The sequence below is a fragment of the Macaca nemestrina genome, chromosome 6 (genome assembly GCF_043159975.1).
Source record: "Macaca nemestrina isolate mMacNem1 chromosome 6, mMacNem.hap1, whole genome shotgun sequence".
Lineage (NCBI taxonomy): Eukaryota > Metazoa > Chordata > Mammalia > Primates > Cercopithecidae > Macaca > Macaca nemestrina.
In genome coordinates this window covers 92,674,707-92,698,855 of record NC_092130.1, presented here as the reverse complement: position 1 = coordinate 92,698,855, position 24,149 = coordinate 92,674,707, and the positions used below count along the sequence as shown (strand labels likewise).

The following is a 24,149-nucleotide window of genomic DNA, read 5'->3' as shown; positions in this document are numbered from 1 at the left end:
CCATTCTACAATATATTGTGAGAATCTTTCCATATCAATCCATATAAATTTATAATATTATTTTTAATGAGTATACAGTAATATATTCATGGGTGTGCACAAGCCACAATTTATTTAAACAATTTGTGAATTTAAATGGTTTTTGAGAAAGCTACTTACTATAATAGTAAATATATGAAAATACATAGAAGTAGATGGTATAGTAAACAATATAGCTCATCCTATATCCTATCATCACCATTGAGTAACAGGGCTGTTTTCTACGTAAAACCTGAACTGGTAACAAAATATCTGGTTTTAACATAATGCAACATGCCTGATTAAATTTTTTGGTATATGTCAATAGACTGACATAAATGTCCAGCTTAGGGTTTTCAACTCAGAGTCACCTAGGGTGAACCAAAATTGTGTGAGTTGAAGTATGGAGGCCGGGCGCGGTGGCTCAAGCCTGTAATCCCAGCACTTTGGGAGGCCGAGACGGGCGGATCACGAGGTCAGGAGATCGAGACCATCCTGGCTAACACAGTGAAACCCCGTCTCTACTAAAAAATACAAAAAACTAGCCGGGCGAGGTGGCGGGCGCCTGTAGTTCCAGCTACTCGGGAGGCTGAGGCAGGAGAATGGCGTAGACCCAGGAGGCGGAGCTTGCAGTGAGCTGAGATCCGGCCACTGCACTCCAGTCTGGGCGACAGAGCGAGACTCCGTCTCCAAAAAATAAAAAAAATAAAAAAAATAAAAGAAGTATGGAGCTTTCTCAATGTGTGACAGAACATCTGGGGCATTTCTGTCATTTAGCTGACATGCATGACAGACCACAAAATGGTGAATGTCAGCTTGCATTTTGTAGTTTTGAACAGGCAGCCTCTATTCCACTTCTCTTGCTTTAATGAAGTTGACACAAGAATTCCAGAGAAAAAAGTTCTAGTTCTACGCATCCTGAATGACTATTTGAAGGTCAATTTTAGAACATATTATTACAAAGATCAATTAAGTATATGAGGTGAAATTATGTTTTGAATGTCATATAAAGGATCTGATGAATGATACATATTATCTTGGGATAAGCCTAATCAAAATCCATTAATTGGTTTTACATATTTATGACTAAACCTTTGAAAAAGTTACTTAAAGGTATGCAAATCTAAGCAGACACATACAACAACTAGATGCGAGCCAGGAAATATTGAGTAAGATGAAAACTTTTACTTTTTAAAATATAAAACTAAAGTCCTCACTTTATATGTGATGGCACACTTTAGAAATATACAAAAAGCAAGGATCTCCCTCAATAAAAATAAGTAAGCAGAATCTGCATCAATATAATCCGGGAGACAGGAAGATAGTTATTTTAATGTAATTTATTTAGCTAAAAGTAAATGTGAGGCTCTTGAGGGGGCAAACCACTGCATTAGCTAGTGATTTGGAACATTTTTTGTAAACTAACAGAATAAAACCAACTTCAGTCTAAGAAGGTAAATAAAATCTAGCAGCGAAAGATAAAAATAAATCTAGAATTAATAAATCCAGGACTTAAGCAGTAATTAAATAATCCAGATTTCACCCTTTTATGATAGAAGAGGTACATTTAAATGCTATTAACATTTTTTTTTTTTTAATTCCAGTGATTTCTCCATGGATACATATGTGAACAAATGTATTAACCATCTCCTTCTGCTCAAATGGTAAAACTGTTTCTTTGGTCCACTGTGCAACTAGTTTCTGAGCCTACCATGTGTATCATTTGTTCCACAAAACTTAGTTCTTACCAGGTTTTGTGTAATCACTCCCAAAGGCTCATATTAGTTCTATTGCCATTGGTCTCAGGAGCCTTTTTCGATATAGGCTGTAATCCACTAGCTAAGTGAAGCAAGGTTTCTCTAAGGTTCTCAGCAGAGTTTGATTTGGTTCTGTGTTTCACAATTGCAAGCTGTGAGTTCTCCTGCTTTTCAGTTAAAAACTAACTTTAAGATACAGGCCGGGTGCAGTGACTCACGCCTGTAATCCCAGCATTTTGGGAGGCCGAGGTGGGTGGATCACAAGATCAGGAGACGGAGACCATCCTGGCCAACACGGTGAAACCTCGTCTCTACTAAAAATACAAAACATTAACCAGGCGTGGTGGCACGTGCCTGTAATCCCAGCTACTCGGGAGGCTGAGGCAGGAGAATCACTTGAACCCAGGAGGCGGAGGTTGCAGTGAGTCGAAATCATGCCATTGCACTCCAACCTGGGCAACAGAGCAAGACTCAGTCTCAAAAAAGAATAAAATAAATAAATAAATACATACATACATACATATATACACTATGTGCGCTTTGTCCTTACTTTCATCTCATGTCTCACCAGATTGTCTGATCTACGAATGAACAAGTTCCTCTCCAGTCTTCAGGGGAAAAAAAAGTCTCTCCTTTAGGGATGAGGGTCCTCTTCTGCCTAGGTTTCTAATTTTTCATGCGAAAACGTCAAAGCATACTCAAGAAATTATCCTAGGAACAGTCACGAATGAGGTCTTCTAGCTATATTTTTTTTCACTGTTGGTGGAGAAGTATTAGATTCAACTGCCAGGTAAGAAGGTCATTGGCTTAAGCTAAACACTGGCTTGAAATAGAGGAGACCAATCGCAATTGCAACTAGCCTGAAAATGCCTTCGGTATGTATTCCTTTAAAGTCATAACATTTGGTTAATTTTAGAAACAGGAACAAATTGAGGTTTAATGTTCATAATATATTTCTAAAAGTAGGACACACTTTATTAATAATACCCACTAGTAAATATTGTTATACATAATGATGATTATTTTCCCCACCTTCTATGAACTACATAGAATTTTCCTTGAGATCTGAGATTATGGCAAGTGGATGAATTATATTCTACAGGCAAATCAACTACCAGTATTTCTTGACCAATACTGTTCAGATGGAATCAGTAAATTTTAGAGCTTACCAGGTTTGTATTAAATCATGAGTCAAGTTTCAAACACAAATCAATTTCTAGTGAAAGCAATTCTGTCCCAGTGCCTCTGTTTTATTATTTTGTGATATGAAGATTGATAGCAAAACTTTTAGAGTTGTAAAGCATGTTCCCTGAATAAGTCATTTCCTAAGATGATTTAATCAGCAGCTGTATCTTATGGAAAGCCACACTTTCCAAACTAAGCTGGTGATTATGCTTGTGCGCAGGCTTTAAACCCCACCTTCACTACTCACCAGCTATGTGACCTTAAACAAGCCATTTTGGCTCACTGGGCCTTATATAAAAGTGATTCATGTAAAACACTTTACACAGTACTTGATACACAGTGAGTACTCAATAAAACTTAATTATTATACATATATTTTTCCAGTATAATCAACTAACTACCAAGTGTCTATTTCTTGTGTACAAAGTGCTAGAGACACAAAAGACATAAATGATACTATCACAAAAGATATATGATCTAGTTAGGAAGGTACAATTGAAGAATGAACAGAAATGCAAGTACACATCTGAAAATAAAAGATAAGTCATTCCAAAGTGAGTGGTAGGAGAGAAGTAGGGTTAGTCAAAGAAGATTTCATGGAATAAGTGAATCTAATCTGCATCTTGAATTCAATGAAGACTGCAGGCTAATGAAAATTGGGGAAGAATGTTCTTGGCAAAGACAAATAAAAAAAGTCACAGTGAAGAAAATTAACATAGGATGAGGAAGTGTGGTGCTAAGGTAATGTAAATAAGAGAAAATAAAGATGCTCCACAAAAATAGAAGAAAACAAAGAGGCCCAACAAAAACACAGAGGTCATTTGCAGGAATGTTACATAAGTTGCAGTAATTAGGAAAAGAAACTAGACGATTGCTACAAAAATGAACAATAAAAATCACTATAGTTTCTGGGAAAAGAAAAATAACTTGTCAAAAATTACGTTTGAAAGATTCTGCCAGCAACTGCAGGCTGCATACATTGGGTCAAGGAAATATCAGAAGCACAGACATGGCAGGTGAAACTCTTCGAGCAAATGAACTCTCTCTGAGGGAGTTATTAGAGGAAATAAAAGCAGAGAGCAAGACCAAACTCGATGAAAGTTCACAATTAGCTGCAGCCTGTACAAGAGAGAGATTAAAAAATACAAGAGGAGAAATGAGAAGAAGGTGCATAAGAAAGTACAGAAGAAAGTTTGGTCTCTAACGCACAGAGCAGTGACGAATTTGAGAAGAATGTGAATTAGATGGAGGGGGAGGAAAATTTGGGTTTGAAAATAGTTATTAGGGTAAAAACTGAAATTAGAAGGGTAGCTTGATGCCAGATCATGTAGAAGTAAATCAATGCAGGATTCCTGCATTGTCCTTTTACTCAATAAAAAATCTGAAGCAGTCATGATTGAATCTATATTTTAGAGATATAATTCTGCCCAACAGTATAAAGAAGATAATGAGGACAAAGCAAGTTGAAGGCAGGGAGATATTTAAGGGATCACCTACAAAACTCAGTGTGAGAGAAGTGGACATAGGAAACAAGGGAAGAGGAATTTTTAAAAAATCTGAGATGTAGAATCAATATGATCTAGTGGCTAACGGGTCTTCTTAACTGCTGGTCTTTATTACAAGTAAATTATCCAGTTTGGGCATAAAGAGGAAAGATTATAAGGCATTTGTTTTGAAAATGCTGAGTGTGAATGGCCTAGAGGATATGCAAATAGGCAGGTACTAACTGGTATCTAGAATCTGCAAGACAGAAGCAGTGATTGTTTGTAGGAAAGACTGTAAACCGTAGGGTGACACGTGCATATGAATATTCCTAATGTGTCTAGTTACTCGAATAAAGTATTTTCCTAGTCTGCTGTACAGCAGTTTAAAATAGTGACTATTTTAATTGTAATTGGCTTTCATATGATGGGTACATGCTGTCTATTGTATTTCAAGTTAATTCAATTTCATTTTGAAGAATTGTTATTTCTTTGGCCATGTACAAAATTAAATTTAGTACTCTTTTTCAGGCAGTAATTTTTAGAAATATTAAAATAAGGCAGACAGTAACTTATTAATTTACAATTCAATTTTATAAAACAGAAATCTATCTGAACAAGATGAGTCATAATGTTATGTGTAAAAGTAAAAATATTTTAAAAATAATATCATTTGTATAAAACGATCTATTGGCTGATACATATTTGATTGTAATTTTTAAAATTGTAATTGGTTTCTTTTTACAGCAGTATATTTTTCAGGATATATTAAAGGATACCGTCAAATTTCTTTTCAAAGTTTATATAAAGATACAGAACTTAATAAAGTATAATGTACTTACATTTCCTCTCGTGAGCTGTGAGTCTGGTGCTACATATTGAGGACACAATTTTTAACTGTAAAGCTCAAACTCCTATGGCATAATTATGTTGAAGATTAGTATCTCCTAACAGAATTTCCCCGTTTATCCTCTCTTCTTCAGAAAAATAAAACTTTTCTTTTTTAAATTAATTGTCAGGGGGTTTGTTTGTTTCTCAAGCCAATAATGCTATCTTTCTTTGTTAGTGGTAAATGTTTTTCCTCTTTCTCTTAAACCTACAGTTTCGCTCCACGTTATCACTGCTTCCCCTCGATTCCAGAGATGCCTTACAAATACCAAATAGAAAACCTCAGGTAAGAGAGAAGAATTTTCATGAAAAATTAATAACAATTCTGACAAAGCTACCACACATTTTTAAATGATACTCTAAAGTCATTCTCTTGACAAGGAAAATAACTGAACCTTGAAATCTATACATTCTTTTATAAAATGCTTTTTAGCTGACAGTAACATTTAATAAATAGTTCTGTTGCATAAAATGCTAATGATGCCAATGAGGTCAGATTAGAAATCTTCAGATTAATGAAAGTAATTTATCCAAAGTGTGAGAGAAAATAAAAATATTTTTACATGTGGGGGAGGTTACCTTAGGGCAATGTTAAGTTTGGAGCCCTTCTGTCATTATGTTAAAACCATGTATTCTAAGAACAGTATGTTCCCTTTCCTTTTTGTTAAGACTGCAATTTTTAAGTCATTTAAATAATTCACAGAAAAAATAGTAATCTTAAAAATTAATTCTAGTATGCCCTAGATGACAGGCAAGTGTTGAAAAAATAACTTTCTCATATAAGCACTATAATGAGTGACATGGCCATCTGGAGTGCTAATTCTAAATCTTCTGAGGTCACAATTAATTTTTCTTTATCCTTATGCAAATATTTGCAGTGTTCTAAGGTCTTGGTCACCCAGAGCCTCTGTCCTTGTAGATCACTTTTTTAAAATAGACATATACACACCCCAACCTCACTGTGGTTGAGTTATAACTTGCCTACAGTAAAGTGCACAAGTCACACATATGGAGCTCCATGTGTACATATCTATGTACCCCTAGCCTCCCAGATTAAAACATGTCATTTCTCACACTCCACAATCCTCTCCAGTGCTCTTACCCAGGCAAAAATCAACCCTCGAAGGTAACCACTCTCTTGGCTACCATCACCACAGATCACTTCTGTCTGCTCCTGGATTTCACATAAATTGAATGTATTCTATCATGTTTGTTTGTTTGTTTGTTTGTTTTACCCAACATTATGTCCATGAGATTCATCAATATCATTGCATGAAGCAGTTTTTCTTCATTTCTGTATTTTCTTGATGAATATGCCAATTTATTAACTCTTCTTGTGGCTGATGGACATTTGGTTGTTTCAATTTTTTAATATAAATAATGCCACTAGAGACATTTTTGTAAGCAATTTATTTTTAATTGCTTAATTTTAGGTTACATGTATGTTAGTTAGTGCGTTAACTTATATTAGCTTCAGAAGATAATAACACACAGCTTCCCAACTGGTGGTACCAATGTACCCTTCCACTATTCAATGTATTTTCTATTTAGCATTTTAACACTCTCAGTAGAATGGATCCTTTTTGTAATTACATTACACTTTTTGTCAGCTGTACATAAAGTAATCCATCAAAGTGTTCTTCTTTTAATCTAGGGTGCCTCTTTCTTCAACAAATAAATGACTTAAATATAAACAGCAATTTTAGCATATAAGATGAAGAGTAGGAAATCCATAATTCAACATAATTATCAAATGTAATATTGGAATATATTGAATAAATATATTTTTAAATGTAATTTTAACAGAGCTCAGCAAAGTGTTTTGAGTGGCATTCTGGTCCTGCCATAAAATTACGTAAGTTACTAATAGAAATGGTCTGGGTTTTGTGACAGGGCCCACAATATTGAAAATACATTCAAATATTTAAATGCATAATTAAAATTAAATAAGGGCAGATTCAAATTTCTTGTCACTATATAAAATACAGAAAATAAAAAACAAAGATCTTCGCGCTGCTGGTCAGGTTAAAAGACAGAACATGCCAATTTAAACTCAAATGGACCACTGCAACTCCGCATTACATTAAGGGGAAAAGTAACCTAAGTCATCTTGCTATTAGATGCAGAAAATTTTATACATAGGTAAATGTTTCTTTAAGTTTATACAAAGATTACTGTTTTAACAAAAGCTTGATACAGCAAGAAAAGAGACTATGGCTTTGCCGAGAATCTGGGTCACAGAACATGAAACTTAGCCTGCTTCTAAAGTAAAGGATAAGAGCAAATGTGCAATAATGTAGAACATGGATAGAATTCTGTAGCTACCACGTACTAGTGGTATTAAGCTAGTCATTAAGCCTTCCTGATATTCCACTTATTTTCCTCTACAAAGGAGTATAATATCTACCTAGAAAAGTATCGTGAGCATTAAGTAAGGCGGTAATTCCAAAGACCCAGTAGACTACCTGGTAGATTTCAGTGGGCTTCAATTACACATCAGTCACCTAGAAAGCTTTTAAAAATCCCAATGCCCAGGCCACATCTCTGACCATTAAATCAGAATCTCTCTGGGTAGGACCACAGGCACCAGTATTTCTTAAAGCTTCCAGGTAATTCTGAATTTGCAGTGAAATTGTACATACTTAGAAGAGATCCACATACTAAAGGTATAAATAGAGAAGACAGGGCAGATACCATTTAGTGGGGTGCGGTAGTGAAGAAACAAATGCAAAACTGGCTGGGTATGGTGGCTCATGCCTGTCATCCCAGCACTTTGAGAGGCCAAGATGGGCGGATCACCTGAGGTCAGGAGTTTGAGACCAGCCTGGCCAATATGGCAAAACCCTGTCCCTACTAAAAATATAAAAATTAACCAGGTGTGGTGGCATGTGCCTGTAATCCCAGCTATACTAGAGGCTGAGGCAGGAGAATTGCTTGAAGCAGGGAGGCGGAGGTTGCAGTGAGCTGAGGTTGTGCCATCGAAATCCAGCCTGGGTGACAACAGTGAGACTCAAAAGAAAGAAAGACAAGAAAGAAAGAAAAAGAAAGAAAGAAAGAGAGAAAGAAAGAGAGAGAGAGAGAGAGAGAGAGAGAGAGAGAAAGAAAGAAAGAGAGAAAGAGAGAAAGAAAGAGAGAAAGAAAGAAAGAAAAAAAGAAAGAAAGAAAGAGAAAGAAAGAAAGAAAGAAAGAAAGAAAGAAAGAAAGAAAGAAAGAAAGAAAGAAAGAAAGAAAGAAAGAAAGAAAGAAAGAAAGAAAGAAAGAAAGAAAGAAAGAAAGAAAGAAAGTGGGAAAAACACAAAACCATGTGGGAATCAGGAGGCAATCCTTACTAGGACTTGGCTCAGATCATGGAGAAGCGGGTAGGAACAGCATGCAGTAACTCCAATGACAAATCTCTCCCATCCTGACTTTGACCCACTCTGCTAGGTCTTTACAGTGTCAGAAACATCTGCTTTATCTTCATGCCCAATTTGCTTTATTCCTTTTGCTTTCTAATTTAGCATTTGACTTTCATAAAATGAATGCAGGCAAAGGAAAGTCTATTTTAGGCTATGAAGAATCTTTTATTAATATAGAAGTACAGAAATATAAGTTAAAAGGTTTCCTAGATTTCATAAATTTCACTATGCTAAAATTATTAGGCCAATTTACCTTTGCAGGAAAGAACATCAATCTTCCTTCCAAAACACTTTGAAGATAAATTGTCATAATTTAATCCTTTCCATTATAGCTCCCCTGTTCTATTATGTGAAATACTTAAGATATAATTTTTCTAAACTGTCCCAAATAGAACATTATAGCCTATAAATTTTTACAAAGTCTTCAAGACAACAAATGTTAAATTCCATGCCTAAGTTAATAAATACATATGCTTATTCAATTTTTTAATGAATAAATCCCAGGAATCAAAGAAATCTTGAGAAAATTATTATGCTAACCCTATTAAGTAGTCCAAATAACTATTTAAAGTATAAATATTTTTTGAATTTTATTCTTTTTATGGTAGTTGTAGGAATAGGGTAATAGGAAGTGTAATGTGTGTTACTAAGTGTTCACAATACATGAATGCTGTTTTTTTGCAATTTTTTATTTTATTTTCCCTCTAGTTTAACAGAACTTATAGTGATGACTGCAAAAATAAAAGACAAACTGATCTATTTCCAGTGAATTTTATGAACTAAGTCATGTAATACCCATGATCCAATTGAAAATACTCATTATGTTTCTCAATGATTGAGATAATTGCCTGGACTCAACATCTGTACTTTGCTGCTAAGCTTATGTATAAATGATTTGAAATGTCATCTATAAGCTACCTCAAAACTCCTATAATAATGAAAGTTTTATAATAATATTAGTTTAGAGCTACAGCAATCCAGAGAAATAATGTAACTCATTCAACTATTAATTCCTCAGATGAAGAAACAGATTTAGATAACCTAAATTTTCAATCATAACCAATTAGAGGTAGAGGAGATTAGCACCCAGGTCTCAGGCTTACAAATCCAGTGTTTGTTTCTTATTATAGCATGATACCTTCAGTCATGCTAAAATTTGTTTAAAAAGATTTAACACCTCATTGACTATAGTGTATCTGTGAAATTAAACAGATACATTGCTAATTAAAGGAATTTAACACAATTAATATTTTTTAAAAAGTTGCCGGCAAGACTATACTTTCAGGGATCATTTCTATAGTTCATTACTAGAGAAGTTTCCCTGAACGTGTAGAGCACCGAAAACACTCTTCAGGATATTATCCAGGAGAATTTCCCCAACCCCTAACAAGGCAGGCCAGCATTCAAATTCAGGAAATACAGAGAACACCACAAAGATATTCCTTGAGAAGAGCAACCCCAAGAAGCATAATCATTAAATTTACCAAGGTTGAAATGAAGGAAAAAATGTTAAGGGCAGCCAGAGAGAAAGGTCGGGTTAACCACAAAGGGAAGCCCATCAGACTAACAGCAGATCTTTCAGCAGAAACATCACAAGCAAGAAGAGAGTGGGGGCCAATATTCAACATTCTTAAAGAAAAGAATTTTCAACCCAGAATTTCATACAGAGCCAAACTAAGCTTCATAAGTGAAGGAGAAATAAAAGCCTTTACACACAAAGAAATGCTGAGAGATTTTGTCACCACCAGGCCTGCCTTACAAGAGTTCCTGAAGGAAGCAATAAACATGAAAAGGCACAACCAGTAATGGTCACTGCAAAAACATGCTAAATTGTAAAAACAATCGACACTATGAAGAAACTGCATCAACTAATGGGCAAAATAGCCAGCTAGCATCATAATGACAGGATGAAATTCACACATAACAATAAAAGTAACTTTAAATGTAAATGGGCTAAATGCCCCAATGAAAAGATACTGACTGGCAAAATGGATAAAGAGTTAAGAACCATCAGTGTGCTGTATTAACGAGATCCATCTCACATACAAAGACACACATAGGCTCAAAATTAAGGGATGGAGGAAGATCTACAAAGCAAATGAAAAGCAAAAAAAAGCAGGGGTTGCAATCCCAGTCTCTGATAAAACTGACTTTAAACCAACAAAGATCAAAAAAGACAAAGAAGGCCATTCCAGAAAGGTAAAGGGATTAATGCAACAAGAAGAGCTAACTATCCTAAATATGCACCCAATACAAGAGCCCCCAGATTCATAAAGCAAGTTCTTAGAAACCTACAAAAGACTTAGGCTCCCACACAATAATAGTGGGAAACTTTAAGACCCCACTGTCAATATTAAACAGATCAACGAGACAGAAAATAACAAGGATATCCAGAACTTGAACTCAGCTCTAGACCAAGTAGAACTACTAGACATCTAGAGAACTCTCCACCCTAAATCAACAGAATATACATTCTTCTCAGCACCACATCACACTTATTCCAAAATTGACCACATAGTTGGAAGTAGAACACTCCTCACCAAATGTAAAAGAGCAGAAATCACAACAAACTGTCTCTCAGCCCACAGTGCAATCAAATTAGAACTCAGAAGAAACTCACTCAAAACCGCACAACTACAAGGAAACTGAACAACCTGCTCCTGAATGACTACTGGGTACATAATGAAATGCAGGTAGAAATAAAGATGTTCTTTGAAACCAATGAGAACAAAGACACAATACACCAGAATCTCTGGGACACATTTAAAACAGTGTGTAGAGGGAAATTTATAGCATTAAATGCCCACAAGAGAAAGCAGGAAAGATATAAAATTGACACCCTGAAATCACAATTAAAAGAACTAGAGAAGCAAGAGCAAACACTTTCAAAAGCTAGCAGAAAACAAGAAATAACTTAGATCAGAGCAGAACTAAGGAGATAGAGACACAAAAAATCCTTCAAAAAAATCAATGAATCCAGGAACTGGTTTTTTGAAAAGATCAACAAAATAGATAGACCGCTAGCAAGACTAATAAAGAAGAAAAGAGAGAAGAATCAAATGGATGCAATAAAAAATGGTAAAGGGGATACTACCACTGATCCCACAGAAATACAAACTACCATCAAAGCATACTATAAAAACCTCTATGCAAATAAACTAGAAAATCTAGAAGAAGTGGATAAATTTCTGGACACATACACCCTCCCAAGACTAAACCAGGAAGAAGCTGAATCTCTGAATAGACCAATAACAGGTTGCAAAATTGAGGCAATAATTAATAGCCTACCAACCAAAAAAAGTCCAGGACCAGATGGATTCACAGCCAAATTCCACCAGAGGTACAAAGACGAGTTGGTACCCTTCCTTTTGAAACTATTCTAATCAATAGAAAAAGAGGGAATCCTCCCTAACTCGCTTTATGAGGCCAGCATCATCCTGATACCAAAGCCTGACAGAGACACAACAACAGCAAAAATTTTAGGCTAATATCCCTGATGAACATCAATACAAAAATCCTCCACAAAAATACTGGCAAACCAAATCCAGCAGCACATCAAAAAGCTTATCCACTGTGATCAAGTGGGCTTCATCCCTGCGATGCAAGGCTGGTCAAACATACACAAATCAATAAACGTAATCCATCACATAAACAGAGCCAATGACAAAAATCACATGATTATCTCAATAGATGCAGAAAAGGCCTTTGACAAAACTCAACAGCCCGCCATGCTAAAAACTCTCAATACTAGGTATTGATAGAATGTATCTCAAAATAAAAAGAGCTATTTATGACAAACCCAAAGCCAACATCACACTGAATGGGCAAAAACTGGAAGCATTCCCTTTGAAAACTGGCACAAGATGAGGATGCCCTCTCTCACCACTCCGATTCAACATAGTATTGGAAGTTCTGCTCAGGATAATCAGGCAAGAGAAAGAAATAAAGAATATTCAATTAGGAAAAGAGGAAGTCAGATTGTCTCTGTTTGCAGATGACATAATTGTATATTTAGAAAACCCCATCATCCCAGCCCAAAATCTCCTTAAGCTAATAAGCATCCTCAGCAAAGTCTCAGGATAAAAAATCAATGTGCAAAAACCACAAACATTCCTATACAGCAATAACAGACAGAGAGTCAAACCATGAGTGAACTCCCATTCAGAACTAAGAGAATAAAATACCTAGAAATACAACTTATAAGGTATGTGAAGGACCTCTTCAAGGAGAACTACAAATGACTGTTCAAGGAAATAAAACAGGACACAAACAAATGAAAGAATATTCCATGCTCATGGATAGGAAGAATCAATATCGTGAAAATGGCCATACTGCCCAAATTAATTTATAGATTCAATGCTATCCCCACCAAGCTACCATGACTTTCTTCACAGAATTGGAAAAAAACTACTTTGAATTTCATATGGAACCAAAAAAAAAAAAAAAAAAAACCCATTGCCAAGACAATCCTAAGCAAAAAGAACACAGCTGGAGGCATCACACTACCTGACTTCAAACTATACTACAAGGCTACAGTAACCAAAACAGCATGGTACTAGTACCAAAACAGAGATATAGACCCATGGAACAGAACAGAGGCCTCAGAAAAAATACCATACATCTACAACTGTCTGATCTTTGACAAACCTGACAAAAACAAGCAATGGGGAAAGGATTCCCTATTTAATAAATGGTGTTGGGAAAACAGGCTAGTCATATGCAGAAAACTGAAACTGGACCCCTTCCTTACACCTTATACAAAAATTAACTCAAGATGGATTAAGATTTAAATGTAAGACCTAAAACCATAAAAACCCTGGAAGAAAACCTAGGCTACTAGTACCATTCAGGACATAGGCATGGTCAAGGAGTTCATGACTAAAACACCAAAAAACAATGGCAACAAAAGCCAAAATTGACAAATGGGATCTAATTAAACTAAAGAGCTTCTGCACAGCAAAAGAAACTATCAGCAGAGTGAGCATACAACCTACAGATTGGGAGAAAATTTTTGTAATGTATCCATCTGACAAAGGCTAATATCCAGAATCTACAAAGAACTTAAACAAATTTACAAGAAGAAAACAAACAACCCTATCAAAAAATGGGCAAATGATATGAACAGACACTTCTCAAAAGAAGACATTTATGCTGCCAACAGATACATGAAGAAATGCTCATCATCACTGGTCTTTAGAGAAATGCAAATCAAAACCACAATGAGATACCATCTCACACCAGTTAGAATGGCAATCATTAAAAAGTCAGGAAATAACAGATGCTGGAGAGGATGTGGAGAAATAGGAACACTTTTACACTGTTGGTGGGAGTGTAAATTAGTTCAACCATTGTGGAAGACAGTGTGGTGATTCCTAAAGGATCTAGAAGTAGAAATACCATTTGACCCAGCAATCCCATTATTTAGTGTATACCCAAAGGATTACAAATCATTCTACTACAAAGACACATGCACACATATGTTTATTGCCACACTGTTCACAATAGCAAAGTCTTGGAACCCACCCAAATGCCCATCAGTGATAGACTTGGTACATATATGCCATGGAGTACTCTGCAGCCATAAAAAAGGATGAGTTCATGTCCCTTGCAGGGACATGGATGAAACTGGAAACTATCATTCTCAGCAAAGTAACACAAAAAGAGAAAACCAAACACCACATTTTCTCACTTATAAGTGGGAGTTGAACAATGAGAACACATGGACACAGGGAGGGGAACATCACACACCAGGACCTGTCCGGGAGTGGGAGCCTGGGGGAGGGATAGCATTAGGAGAAATACCTAACGTAAATGACAAGTTGATGGGTGCAGCAAACCAACACAGCACATGTATACCTATGTAACAAACCTGCACGTTGTGCACATGTACCCCAGAACTTAAAGTATAATAATAAAAAAAAGAATACTGCAAACCTCTTTCCCCCAAAAAACGTTGCCGGCAAGTCATTTTCTTGTAGGTTGAATCTCTGTTAAGTTCAATAAAGTATATTGATTGAGAGAAGTATTCTAAAGATGCTTTAGAAAAAATACGTTGTTATTACTCAAATAGATTTGATCCAGCAGCATTGGCATCAATAAAAGATTGTTAGAAAAGCTGAAATTCAGGCTGCACCTTAAATCCAATTAAACAATATCTGCATTTTAACAGCTTCCCAGGATTTCTGGGAAGCTGTATATTCACTCAAATTTGAGAAGTATGGCAGCCAGCTCCAGCCCATCCAAGGAAACGGACATTAAATACAATCTGGTCAGTAGGCCTGATTGATCAGACATGTCAGTTTGAGACCTGCACTCTTAATGAAGATCTCATAGCTAATCTGAGGCTAAGTTAGAATTTAGGCATTCCAACTGTCTACTATACCGTGTTAGAGCATTATGTGACACTCACTACCTCTGAGCAAATCCGCTCCTCCTTACAGGGAGTAGAAGAAGGGAAAGCAATCTACACCTCAGACTGCTACAACTGTTCTGGTTCCAAGCCATCTTATACTAAATATAGGACTAAAACAAACACACAAAGGGCCAAGCTTTCTTCCACATAGGGATGCTAAAAGGAAGAAAAGTTAAGGCAGTTTATATATGCAACTGCAACATTTTTTGTGAGTGTAAGGTTTGCTGAAGGTTTTGGTAGAGAATATCAATTTAAGAAAGAATTTCCTTTTATTTTACTTTGTGCTGAGAATTTTGGTTATAAATAATGACTTAATGCTATTAAATGATTTTTTGCAATTGTTTTAGATATGTTTTTTCTTTCTAACATGTTAATATGGTGAACTGGTTTTCAAAGTTTGAGCTATATTGTATTCATGAAATGAAATCATAGTGATATTTTCCTACATGTTTACCTTTTTATTTGTTCACTATTCCTTTGTGCAGAATTTCCTAACATTATCATCTTTTTTCTTCTGGAAATAAATAATTTAGGAGTTCCTCTGGTGTATATATGTTGGTGTTGAATTATCTCAGCTTCTGTTATTTTGAAAGTATCTTTCATTTGCCTTTATTTGTGAGGGGCAATTTTCCTGGATATAATTCCAGGGTATAAGTATTCTAAGCTCTTGAAAAACATGAGTTAGTGTTTTCCATCTTCAATTGTTGCCATTAAAATGTTAGATGTAGAGCAGGATTCTGAGGAGACAGTGGAGTAGGAAACATGAAGAAACTATCTCTGTACCTAAACAACAAATGCACTGTCAGAATCTGTTTGATGGAACTATTTTGGAACTACTGAGTCTATTAAAGCCTTGCAAATTCTGGTAACGCATCAATGGTAAATTTCAGCTCTTAGCACAATAGCAGCTCCTCATTCTCAACCCTCATCTTTCTGATGGAAAAATGTGCAGGGATTAGAAGAGCAGCCTACACAGAACTTGTGGAAACCAGGGTACCCTCAAAGCACTCTGTCCTCCAAATATTAGAAATCTGTGCTCCTGTCAGTGATTGTTGCTTCTGACCACAGAGGTGCAAAAAAAACGATGGGCAGCCATTTTGTTACACTTCTCCCCATTGTTGCCAACAAATCCCCCTTGAGCTGAAGTGACTTTCAGAATATTTAAAGGACCACAACATCATCCATCCATTCCTCATTTCTCATTTTTCTATTTTTTCCCATTTTAGCAGCAAGACATAGAAGGACAGGACATTGAAAACCAATTTCATACCTGGAGAACATTAGAAAGTGATCATGTATGATGAGGAAAAGGCATAGATTCAGAAAAGACCTGAGAAGATCTTAAGTTTACACTTCAAAGTAATTCTTATGATAAAGACAGCAAGAAAATTAAATAATAATATGCAAAACTCCCTAAAAAGGGGGGAAATATGGTTTCAAAATTTACTATATAATTAAATTCAAATGTCCAGTTTCAACAAACTTCACAAGATATTCAAGGAAGCAGAAAAGTATGACCCACTCAAAAAAAAAAAAGAAAAAAGAAAAAAGCAACAGTAATTGTCCCTGAAAAAGACCTAATGACAGATACATCAGACAAAGACTTTAAGACAATTGCCTCAAAGATCCTAAATGGCATCTTTAAGATATGGAGTCAAGAAAATAATTTATTTAAAAAATGGAAATATCAACGAGGATTTGAGAAGTCTAAAAAGAACCAAAAATAAATTCTAGAGATGAAAAGTACAATAACAGAAAAGAAAAATTCAGTAGAAGTATCCAATGGCAGAGTTAAGTAGGATGATAAAAGAATTAGTAAAGTTGAGGAAAAGACGATGTAAATAAGTGAGTCTGAATAAAATTTTTAAAAAGATTAAGGAAAGGTGAATAGAACCTATTAAACACAGTCAAGCATATTCACTTACACATCTTGGAAATCTTAGAAGTAAAAGAGAGCTAGATGAAGGCAGAAATACTATTTCAAGAAATAATAGCTGAAAATTCCCCAAACTTGATAACAGACATGAATGTAAACATCCAAAAGGTAAATGAACTTCAATTACAGTGAATTCAAACAGAACAACTTCAAAACACATTATAATAAAACTTTGAAAAGAAAAAGGCGATTAGAAAATTAGCCAGGCAGCAAACAGCATCTCATCACGTACAAGGGATTCTCAATAAGATTGTCAACAGATTTCTCATCAGAAACTATACAGCACAGAAGGCAGTGGGCTATATATTCAAAATGCTAAAAGAAAAAAAAGTCAATCGAGAATCCTGTATCCAGCAACACCATCTTTCAAAACTAAAGGAAAAAATGACACATACCCAGATCAACAAAAGCTGAGGGAACTCATTGGGACTAGACCTGTCCTGCAAGATTTTTTGCCCAAAACAGTCTGCAGGGTAAAATGAAATAAAGCTAGATGGTAACTTGAAGCCATATGAAGAAATAAATATCTCAATAAAGGTAAATACAGAGGCAATTATAAAATCTATTATTTCAGCAATGGTTTGTAACTTTAATCTGTTTCCCCATAATTTAAGAGATTAATACATTTTTTAAAACTATTAATGTAAAAGCTAGTATTATTGCAACTTTGGTTTGTAACTCAGCAGTTTGTTTTATACATAATTTAAGAGAGTAACGCATTTAAAGAATTATTAGTGTATGTTTTGGGGCACACAATATATTAAGATGTAATTTTGTGGCATAAACAACTAAAGTGGTGATGACTACACTGTAAATGAGCAGCTTTTGTTGATTGAAGTTAAGCTAGTATAACAAATTAGAGCACTATAAACTTTAGGACATTAACATGCAGTCCCCACAGTAACTAAAGATAATAGCTGTTGAATACACACATGAGGAAATGAGAAAGGAATTAAGTGTTTCAATATAAAAAATCAACTGAACAAAGAAGAAAATATTAATACAGGACATATGGGACAAAAGGTATAAGGTATAAAGGGAACAAACAGAAAAGTGACAGAAATACATCCCTCTTTATCAGTAACCACTTTAAATGCAAATGGATTAAATCCTTTACTCAAAAAGCAGAGATTTGAAGAATGGGTTTTAACAAAATGTTCCAACTAAATGAGATCTTATAAGACACTCACTTTAGTCCAAAGACACAGATAGATTGTAAGAAAAAGCATGAAATAAGATAGTCCATGCACATTGTAACCAAAAGAGACAGCAAGGGTGGATATACAAATATCAGATAAAATATACTTTAAAAAGGTTATAAGAGCCAAAAGTATATTAGATATTAATAAGTTTTCATAGAGGAAAAAAGTATAATAATAATAAACATTTGCAAATCAAATAACAGACTATCAAATATATAAAGCAAAAACCGACAGATTTGAAGGGAAAAATAAACAATTCTATAATAATAGAGACTTCGGTACCCCATACTGAATAACAGATAGCACAACTGGACAGAATATAAGTAGAAAAACAGAGGACTTAATCAACAGAATACACCAAAAAGATCTAACAGACATATACAGAACTTTCTACTCAACAGCAACAGCATATACATTCTCCTCACATCCACATGGAACATTTTCAGGATAGACCATACGCTAAGACAAAAATCAAGTCTCAATAAATTAATAAAGACAGAGATAATACAACACATCTTCTCCAGCCACAATGGAATGAAGTTAAAAATGAATAACAAGAAAGAAAACTGACATTCTCAAAAAATTGTAAAAATCAAACAACATACTTTTAAACAACCAATGGATAAAATAAGCAACCACAATGGAAATTTAAAAATACTTAGATATGAAGAAAAATGAAAACACACACCAAAATTTGGGGAGCACAGTAAGTATAGTTCTAAAGGGCAAATGTATACTTTCAAATGCTTATATTAAAAATAAGAAGATCTCCAATCAGCAACCTGACTTTAAAACTTAAGGAACAAGAAAATGAAGATCAAACTAAACCCAAAGCTGGAAGAAAGCAGGAAACAGTAAAGGTTATAGCAGAAATAAGCAAAATAGAGAATAGAAAAACACTACAGAAAACGAATAAAACAAAAGTTGATTCCATGAAAAAATCAATAAATTTAATGAACTTTTAACTAGATACACTAAGAAAACAAGAAAAATCAAATTATTGAAATCAGAAATCAAAGTGGGGACATTACTACAAATTCTACAGAAATAATAAAACTTACGAGACTATAGTTAAGAATTCTATGCCTACATATTAGATATCTTTGATAAAATGGATGACTTTTTGAAACACAAGCACTGTCATCACAAAATGACAAAGATATAAGAAATCTGAATAGACCTATAATTAGTAAGAAGATTTAATCAATAGTCAAAATTCTCCTGATTAAAAAAAATCCCTGGTGTCTTCACTGGTGACTTCCACCAAATGTTTAAAGACAAACTAATACAAATACTTTTCGTATTTGAAGAGGAATGAACATTTCTTAATTCATTCTGTGGGTCCAGCATTAACCCTGATAGCAAAACCCAAGGAACTAGAAGAAAAAAACATAAAAGAACAATATCCTTTGTGAACAATGTGAAAATCCTAAATACTAGCAAACTGAATTCAGCAGCATATAAAATTAATTATACGCTGTGACCAAGTAGAATTTATTCCTGGAATGCAAGGATATTTCAACAAACAACAATCAATAAATGTAATGTACCACATTAACAGAATGAAAGGAAAAAAAGAATGTATGATCATCTCAGTTGATATAGAAAAGCACTGACAAAATTTAACAACCTTTGATGATGAAAACATCAAATCTAAAACCATACAACTCTTAGTAGAAAAGCTTCACAACATTGGGTTTGGCAGTGATTTCTTGGATATAACATGAAAAGGCATAAACATCAAAAGAAAAAATAGACAAAATGAACTACATGAATTTTTTAAAATAGTACATCAAAAGATTCTATCAGCAGAGAATTTTATCCACAGAATTGGAGTCTATATTTGTAAATCACATATCTAAAAGGAATTAATTTCCAGAATGTATAGTGAATTCTTAAATCTTAATAGCAACAACAGCAAAAACCTAATAATCTGATTTTCAAAATGAGTAAATGGTCTGAATAGACATTTCTTCAAAGAAGATATACAAATGGCCAATAAACACATGAAACAATGCTCAACAATACTACTCCATGGGAAAATGTGAATAAAAACTTCAATGAGATATCACCTCACAACTATTAGGATGGTTGTAATAAAAAACAGAAAATAAAATATATGTTGGTGAGGATGTGGAGTAACTGCAACCCTTGTGTACTGTTTGTGGGAATATAAAATAGTATTGCCACTGTGGAAAATAGTATTGTGGCTCTTCAAAAAATTTAAAGTAGATTTATCATATGATCTGTTAATTCCACTTTTGAGGACGTACCCAAAATATTGATGGCAGCATCTCAAAGGCATATGGGTACACTCATGTTCATAGCAGCATTATTCACAATGGCTAAAACTGGGAAGCATCACAACAGTCCATTACTGGATGAATGAGTATTAAAATGTGGTCTATAAATACAATGGAATATTATTCAGCCTTAAAAAGGAAGGAAATTCTAACATATGCTAAAATGTGGATAAACTTTGAGAACACCTTGCTAAGTGAAATAAGCTAGTCATAAAAAATAGGTTACTGTATGATTCCACTTAGATGATGCTATGGTTTCAATGTGTCCCACAAAGTCCACGTGAGACATTAATTGCATTAATCCCCAATGCAGCAGTTTTCAGAAGTGGAAGCTTTAAGTGGCTGATTAGGTGACCAGGTCACCAGGGCTCTGTCTGCATGAAATTCTTAATGTCATTATCATGGAAGTGAGTTAGTTATTGTAGGTGTAAATTTGTCATAAAACCCGGTTTGGCCCTCTCTTGATCTCTCTTCCGCTTCCACCTTCCACCATGGAATGATCCATCAAGAGGGTCCTCACCAGATGAAGGCCTCTCAACCTTGGGCTTCCCAGCTTCCAAAACTGTAAGAAATACATTTTTTTCTTTATAAATTACCTACACTGTGGTATTTTTGCTATAGCAATCTAAAATGCTCTAAGACATGAGGTACTAAATAGTAGTAAAAAAATGAGAGACAGAAAGTAGAATGATAGTTACAAGGAGCTGATGGGGGGAAGGGAAAATTATTGTTTAATAAAGATAGAGTTCCCATCATACAAGAAGAAAATAATTCTATAGACGGTTTGTGGTCATGGTTGTACAAATAGTATGAAATTATTTAATAACACTGAAGCCTACACTTAAAAATGGTTAGGATGGGCCGGGCACGGTGACTCACACCTGTAATCCCAGCACTTTGGGAAGCCGAGTCGGGCGGATCACGAGGTCAGGAGATCCAGACCATCCTGGTTAATGCGGTGAAACCCTGTCTCTACTAAAAATACAAAAACTTAGCCGGGAGTGGTGGCGGGCGCCTGTAGTCCCAGCTACTCAGGAGGGTGAGGCAGGAGAATGGCGTGAACCTGGGAGGCGGAGCTTGCAGTGAACCCAGATAGCGCCACTGCACTCCAGCCTGGGCGACAGAGCAAGGCTACGTCTCAAAAAAAAAAAAAAAAAAAAAAGGTTAGGATGGTAAATTTTATGTTATGTATATTTTACCACAATAAAAAGTTTTGGAAAAAAAAAAGTTAGATGTAAATCTCATCTTTATTTCATTGTTAATCATCTGTATTCTCTCTCTAGCTGTCTGTGAGATATCTTTGTCTCTAGTATTCTGTATTTTCACTATGCTATACCCAAATGTAGATTCTTATTTTTCTTGCTTCTGTTTCCAATGTATCCCAAATCTTTCATCATTTCTAGAAATTATTTCAGCTATGTTTATCTTGAATATTGTTTTTTTCCTTACCACATTCTATAGTCTCTCTTTGAGAAAATACAGTTAGATATAGGTTGAATTTTTGTTATCATTCACTCTTTTTAACTTTTTAAAAAGTTTTTCATGTCATCTTCTCTCTATGATGCAATCTAGATAATTTTTAGATGTATCCTCCTCTACTGCAAAAGTCTTTTTTCCCCAGCTCTTTGAGAAATAATTAACAAACAAAAATGTTAAATATTTAAGGTGTGCATTGTGATGCTTTCATATATGTATACATGGTGAAATGATTACCACACTCAAGCTAATTAACATATCCATCATCTCATATAGTTACTATTATTTTGTAGTGAGAACTCATAAGATCTACCCTGCTAGCAAATTTCTAGTATGTAATACATTATTATTAATTGTAGCCAAAATTATGTACATTAGATCCCCAGGCTTTATTCATCCTGACTAACCAAAACTTTGTAACCATTGACTCACATCTCACCATGCCTTTTTAATTGTTCCTAGTGTCCAGTTTTTCAGCTTAATGAATACATTCTTTAAAAAATGTTTTGTTATGGTTTTCCCTTCCAGAAATTCAATTTTCTTCTCTTTCAAACATAACTGGCCAATTTTTATAGTCATTTACACCTTTTTCATGCTTTTAACGCCATCCTTTTTGGTTTGCTCAAAGAGATTAATGTAATTATTTTATAATCTGTATATAGTGATTTTATTACGTAGTCTTCGAAAATTTAATCTGCATTTTAAATCTTTTTATAATGCCTTATTTCTACCCATGTAGTATTAATTTGTTTGTTAAAATTAATGTTCTTTGGAGTTTGTTTTTTCTGTGAGAACAATTAAAATTGTGTATTTTATTTTTTTCCCCATAGAGAAGTCTGGCACTTACATCAGTTACACACTTAGGACACCAACTTCCCAAGACCATTTTTCATTAAAGTTTACATTTGGAGCCGCACACGTTAGTGTGAATGAGGATCCCAATGCCATAGGAAAGATGACTCATGATTAGGAATTCCCAGGGAGACACTTTCTTTTTATTAATTTACCTCTTGCCATTGACTAGCGAGACTAAGAAAGCCACATTTCTTCCTCCTTCTCCCCTTGAGAGAATAGTCCTAATTCATCTCAGTTTTATATGAGGACAGGGCATGGAAGTCTTGCCAGCATACAGGAGGTAGTCTGTATCATTTTGTTAAATGAATAAATAAGTGTTTTTCAAAGAGAAGTTATTTCCAATATTAAATTTACCACTTCGGTAGCGCTTATCAACAGTCTTTAGAAGTAACATTTTCTTTAGCTTCATTAGAGTGAGAAAGGAGCCAACGACATTTGTAGAAAAAGTTGGGTAACATAAAAATTTTCTGAAACATAACTAATAAGCATGTTGTATGCAGTTAAACATGTGAGCCTTTTTCCACAATCCTGTTCTATATAAATAAAAGTTCTATATGTAGAAACTGTGTCTTAAAGTTATACCTTAAGATGGAATCAATTCATGTGCATTATATTTTGGGAACATTTAGGCCATAAAGATGTTGGTTATACCCAAAATGCTTCCCATCACCACCACCTGCCTTCCTTGAATCTCTGTGTTGCAACTTTCTCTAGAAAGATGTAACTCTTACCATAGGAGAATGAGCAATCTGAATAAACCTTTGCATGTCCACACTGAGTGACATAATTCATCTAACAATAATGCTTTAGGTTACTTTTGATTGCTAAAGCTTGAATCAAGTATTTCTGAAATGGATAGAAGGGTCCTATGCCTAGGGTCTCCTCATATATATTATAAATGGCTCTACAGAAATACAAAGTTCACTCTGCTATCTCCTTCCCGTGCTTCTGCTTCAATGCAGAAAATGGCAAATGTCTTCAGTTCAAAGAACACCAGAATTTAGCTTAAGTAAAATGCCTAGTATCATTCCATCAGTAAAAGAAGTGCAGTTCCCTAGCAGAGGTAAAATTCAAATAACTGTCAGCGGTTCATATTATCTCTCACTGCATCTGTAAGATTATTTCCATTGGGAAAAGAAGTAGCAGAAGATACTTGTAAAGCTTCTTACAAACGCTTGCAATTTTCCTCTGGGAACTTTCTACTCTTCTGTCTGTTTGACCCTTCAGAGAAAGTTCAT

General features: G+C 34.8%; 1 protein-coding gene and 1 pseudogene across 1 annotated transcript in view; one reads left to right on the top strand and one right to left on the bottom strand.

Annotated features, from left to right (window-relative positions):
- Positions 1-24,149, bottom strand: part of LOC105475034 (EGF like repeats and discoidin domains 3) — a 456,215-nt gene that overhangs the window by 369,623 nt on the left and 62,443 nt on the right. The window lies entirely within an intron of this gene.
- On the top strand, positions 9,997-10,096 carry LOC112425479 (small nucleolar RNA U3; annotated as a pseudogene).